The sequence below is a fragment of the Pelophylax lessonae genome (assembly GCF_965119305.1).
Source record: "Pelophylax lessonae genome assembly, chromosome: 1".
Taxonomy (NCBI): domain Eukaryota; kingdom Metazoa; phylum Chordata; class Amphibia; order Anura; family Ranidae; genus Pelophylax; species Pelophylax lessonae.
The window spans coordinates 797,060,408-797,066,631 of record NC_138768.1 but is presented as its reverse complement, the minus strand read 5'-3'; positions in this window follow the sequence as shown (position 1 = coordinate 797,066,631).

The following is a 6,224-nucleotide window of genomic DNA, read 5'->3' as shown; positions in this document are numbered from 1 at the left end:
GGCACTCCGCATTGAAAGGGGGCAGGCTGTGGGCACTCCGCATTGAAAGGGGGCAGGCTGTGGGCACTCCGCATTGAAAGTATTTGGTTCAGAATCTTTTTTTTCTAGATTTTCCTCCTTTAAAATTGGGTGTGTCTTATACGGCGAAATATACGGTATATACAAAGACATTTTAGGCCTCTTACACACTGCAGCTTGAAAAAGCTCAGTACAGCTTTTTTTTTTTTTTACTGAGCTAAAAACACAGCCTATTATTTGTAATGTGCCTATTATGCACACAGCCGCATAAACAAGCGCCTTGCATTCTTCAGTAAAAACAAAATAGAAAAATCTGCATTTTTGGTCAGCAATTTACACCTCATGCGCACAAATGTGCGCAAATTGCCATTTACATATAGTACAGAACAAGAACGCAAGAAAAAGCTTTGCGTATGAATACGCAAATACGTAGAAAAAAAAAAAAAAAAAAGTCTGAAAAAGTAGGACGCTCAAACTGGAGTATATTGGGGAGTATTGGAGAGGCCTTACAAGAGATATACCACAGCCAACAATCAAGCAGACTTCAATTTAAAACAGCCTAGCGATGCAAAGACATTGAAGGTTGGTTTCAGTTTTATTACTGTGCATTGATCTAATGGAGTAAAGATTATTCATCATTTGCAATGGCTAGAAAATTTGTCCCTCCAAATTACAGATAAGACTGGAAAAAAAATGTACTTGGTACTTAAGAACTACAGGGAAAAAACTGCTGGCATACAAGGAATTAAGTGCAAGGAGGTTTATGCCACCGCCTCGATCCCTCTCATTTACAATTTACTGGTCCACTACAGTGAAAAGAATAGGAAAAGAGAGAGCTACAGCTAGAGGCTTCAGGGCCCCAATGCAGGAAACCATAAGGAGCCCCCTGAACCCCCCCCCCCCGATGGTGGAACGCCAGGGCCCGGTAACAAGTGTGACCTTTGCGGTGGCTCTGGTAGTTCCGCCACTAGATACAGCCCTCCTACACAGCAGCTGTTCTACCCATCATTCCTCATCCCAGCCTATTAACAGATAACTTTGGATTTTGTGAACAGCTGCTGTGTAGCACAACCATAGCTGGAATGGGTGTCAGTGCCACAAATATAGTGATCGGTACCACACATATTTGCTCAAACCAGAAATTCTAAAATGGGCACAGGGAGCAGTCCCTGGCGGGAGAACACTGATTATTGCTGGTGGCTGTAGATGCTGGCAATAATCACATGCTAGACATCAGACATGCTGGTTGTACCCAAATCTATTGATGGACCGACTTTGGTACAATCAGCCTGCCCATAGATGGATCGAATCACAGCTGGATCGAATCACAGCTGGTCCCTGCTGAACTGGCCGAGATTGAAACCATCTATAGCTAGCTTAAACCCTCAGGTGGGAGTAGGGCTGTACTCAGGCTGCAGACACTAGGAGTACAATCCCAACAGTCTACAAGGGCTCACTGAGCAGGCTCAGTCAGTGCTAAAGATTTCCCCACCAGGGGAGAAAAGTAAATGCATAGGAGGCCCCAGCTGTCCTGCTAGGTTAAGGCTGGCCAGTTAGGGATTTGTTTGGATTCCCCCATCCATACAAAGCAAGGTGGACAGAGGAATCCTCCCTCCCCACTGTATTATATTCTGACAGCAGGTACTGCTCCGTCATTAGCCCACCTCTCTGACTCAGCCAGAGGAAGCTTTGTATTCATTGATGGAGTAAAAAGCTGCCTATAAAAGGCTGAGTGCCACTCGGAACACATTGCTATACAGCAGGTATATGCAAACTATGGTCGTCCAGATGATGCAGAACTACAAGTCTCATGAGGCATAACAAGACTGACAGCTACAAGCATGACACCCAGAGGCATGATGGGATTTGTAGTTTTGCAACAGCTAGAGGGCCACAGTTTGCATATCCCTGCTATATAGTATATGTAGCTGAGGCTACATACAATTTATACAGTACACCCAGTTGGGTGTGCTGTATAAGTTGTATATACAGCACACCCAATTTTAGGGTTGGAAATCGTTCTTGGCCAGCTTGGTCCAAACAAACTATTTATGAAGTAAAGCTGGAGATCAGCTTTAATGATCAGCCTCTGCAAGGTACTACTGCCTAGTTTTCAGACTTAAAAACAACATTTTAGGACACAAGCCTTCTATACAAAAAAAAGAACTAGCACAACAGAATGACCACACCATCCAGATGCTCAAACAAATATAACTCTTCCTAACTTTTTTAATCCTCTTTCCTGGCAAGCTTCCGATATCAGACACAACTAGCATGCTATCCAAGTAATGATTAGGTCTCCTACAGTACTGGGCTACATATGGAACATGAAGCTGCTCTGCATTTCTCTGTACAAGAAAAATCCTTCACAGGGGTCCAAAACTACATCATATAGGCCAGAATTAATGCCTGCAATTACCTCCAGAAAGCTATAAAATCGTGGCAGACTCATGGTGCCCATGGACTTGCTTTCGATCAGCATTGCAGTTTACAGAGTGATGTCCAACACCGACTGGTCAGTCTACATGGTGAAGATCTGTCACAGATAGACTCCAACTAAAACCATCTTCATACACTACAAGACCAAAAGTACGTAGATGCCCCTCCAAATGATTGAATTTAGGTGTTTCCAGTAAATGGTGCTGTTAATGCTACAGCATACAGCACAAAGACCTTTTAGACAATCATGCACTTGTAGTAACAGTTTGGGGAAAGCCCTTTTCTATTCCAGCATGACTGACAGAGAGGGGTTGATTTACTAAAATTGTAGAGTGCAAAATCTGGTGTAGCTCTGCATAGAAACCAAGCAGTTTCTAGGTTTTATTGTCAAAGCTTAACAAGTGGAAGTTAGAAGCTGATTGGCTACCATGCACAGCTGTACTAGATTTTGCTCCAGTTTCAGTAAATCAACCCCAAAGTCATGGTGGAGTAGAAAACCTATGACCTGCACAGAGCCCTGACCTCAACCCTACTGAACAAATTTGGGATGAACTGGAATGGTAATTGGGAGCTCCAGACACACTTTAAGCTCTCGTGGAAAGCATTCCCAAAAGTGAAAGCTGTTAAATTCGACAACTATATGTTTTGGAATGGATGTCCAATGAGCTGATACAGGTTTGATGGACAGGCATTTACAAACTTTTGGCCATACTGCTAAGGTAAAATACAATGAACCTGCCAAATGTATACCATTTAAAATTTAAACTCCAGGCAGCTATAAAAAACATACCATTTAATACATGAACACATGCATTAACATAAAATGTAGTTCTGAATCCATTATAAATATCTGCTTCCTACAATTTCCTGCCAAACCAGGAAAAGGAGCAACAGCACTATGAGCCAGGCTGCTGTGCTGTCATTCTAACACTGTAAGCCTGCTGACAGAAGTGAGCAAAACATTCATCATGACCTTAGTAGTGTGGTGTTGCTCCTTACTGACTTATCAACACTAAACTCCCAAAAAACCTCAAGGATCTAGTTGCACTGTCTAGATGGATATCTGTATCACAATACTGGGTGAACAGAATTACAAATCTTTTAGCAGTAATTTTGCATTTAGTAGTCTGTCTGGAGTTCTGCTTTAATGTCTATTAGCTGCACGCAGTTGTACAAGTTGGGTGTATAAAATGCAATTACCATTACACAGGTAGAGGTGTAATAAGATAAAGGAAAAGGAATTGGCAGCACTCCAGGTTGAGTCAAAATCCAGATTTATTGACTGGACATCCAAATTATGACAATCGTGACAAGGTAGACGCGTTTCACACACTGACTGTGTGCTTAATCATTACTGGTAACAGTCAGTGTGTGAAACGCGTCTACCTTGTCACGATTGTCATAATTTGGATGTCCAGTCAATAAATCTGGATTTTGACTCAACCTGGAGTGCTGCCAATTCCTTTATCAAGTTTTCACGGAGGCGAGCCGGGCATGCACCGGTGTGAGTCATCAGGCAATTACACCACCTTGAGCAGTGAGTTCTTGTCTCTTCAAGGAGGTGTAATAAGGACAAGAATATATGAACACTATGCTATCGTGTACATGCGCACACATTTTCTAGCATTAGTAAATAACAGCAAGTCCGATTGGTAGCTACAAGCAACACAGATACATCACTCATGTTTTAACATGGCCCTTAATGGTTTAAAAGCACAAAAGAGCCTGCAAAAGGCCACATGTTAATCCAGCTCTACAGCACACCATGCCCCAACTCCACCAATTATCCAATCTAAAAACAAAGTGCTCTATAACACACGCCACTTTCAGAGGAAAATAAAAGCTGCCATATTTTCAACCACTGTTGGTGCAAAGAATGGTATAAAGGAAAAAGGATATTAAAAAGCAATTCAATTAAAAATAGACAGCCCCTCCTTGCAAAGATCAAGGGCACGTTTGTAGGACACTATGTAGATCATGAAAAGTCTCAACCAGAATCACCCACTTGGGAAGAAGACATGTAATCAGAACACACCTGCTAATTGGTCAAGCATATTCATTGCTCTGACTGCTCAAAGATTAAGGCCCCTTTCACACTATCCGTCCGTTGGACGGATTCCGTTTGTCTCAGCGGGGGATCGAGCCGCCGATCCCCCCGCTGAGCAGCAGGACAGCTGTGTCTCCGCGCGGTGTGCGGAGACACAGCTGTCAGTTCCCCATGCATCTCTATGGGGGAAATCGGATGGGAACAGACCGTCGGGTTTCCGGATGGGAACGGACCAATAGGGAACGGACCAATAGGGTTTCCATCTGTCCAGATTTGACGGATCGGATCGGGTCAGATGTCAGCGGACATGTCTCCGTTGCCATCCGATGCCCCATAGGAATGCATGGGGGGGGGACTGTTCAGATCTGGCAAAAAAAAAAAAACGGACAGGTGGATCTGAACGGTCCGCCTGTGTGAAAGGGGCCTTAGTAAGATGAATCCATACAGGTGAGGATACAATTTGAAGAGATTGGGTAAGCCCTCACGCTTGTTGGTGCATTCTGTTGATCTTGCAGATCAGATCGAAAAGATCTGACTTGCAGGCAGCTTTAAACCTGAACTAAACTCATTGATTTAACAGTCTGAAACAACAGTTACATTCCCGTCACGTGTCAGGAACGTGTCAATTTAGTTGTGCTCTCAGCCAAACCATCAAATGGCTGGTGTCATAACTGATGATATGTGCAGCATTATGGCAGTTCAAGATCAAACAGGGGCCAAGATAGCAGCTTCCCTGGCTGAAAACAAGAGGAGGGTTTAATTCCACTTTAAGCTAGCCACACAGATTAAACCTCAACGAGGACTGGTACTGTGCAGGCTGTGGCAAAAGAGAAAAGGAAAGGGCAAGTGACTAGTCACTAGTATTGCCTGTGGCTTTCCTGCAGCCAATTATTTTCCTATTGTCAACTTACCATGCCTTGTTCCACACTGTGCCTATATACAGGGACGTCTATCATTGTGCAGGCAAGTCTGTTGCCTTGTAACAAATCTGAAGTCCGTCACCCACCTTCCCCCGATGACTGGTGGGGTAATATTCCATAAGCAGGAGAGGTGCAGTAAGCACAGAATGAAGCAAGGAAATTTTTGCGCTGCAGATGCTCAGGTACAGTTTTCTCTACAGCAAAGAGGGCAGCACACTAATGATATCACTAATTCTCAGACCAAATCAAATGAGAACAGCAGTGCCTTAGATAATCTTGCACTGCAGATACACTGCTATGAGGCACAGGAAATACAAAGTCAGTTCTTCAGGATATCGCTTAAGCACAAAATGTCTAGACATTCCCTGTAAAAGATAGCATATCCCTTTTTTAGTTCAGGTCGACATTATGAATTGGCGACAGGCCTACCTAAACTATCAGATTGTACAATTACGTGTGTGGCCAGCTTTTTTGCATGACCTGTGAGCACTTATTCGTCACAATTGTCTTTCATGCAACTCTACCTAGTCTGATCGCTCGGCTGGGCTTATTCAGTATGTGTAGGAAGAACGAACTGGAAGAGATTCATAGACCAACCAGACCTCCTTATCACATGAAAAAGTGATCTCCAGACACTCCTGGTATGCAATTGGCTGCTAAAGCCAACATCCCCTTTTTTCCTATTTCTTCACTTCTACAGCACACACTAGAACCATTGTCCAAAGCATCAGAATGTAGATTTCATGTCATACAATTTAAAACCTTGTTAAATGCAACACACCAAATTTTCTATCCCTCTC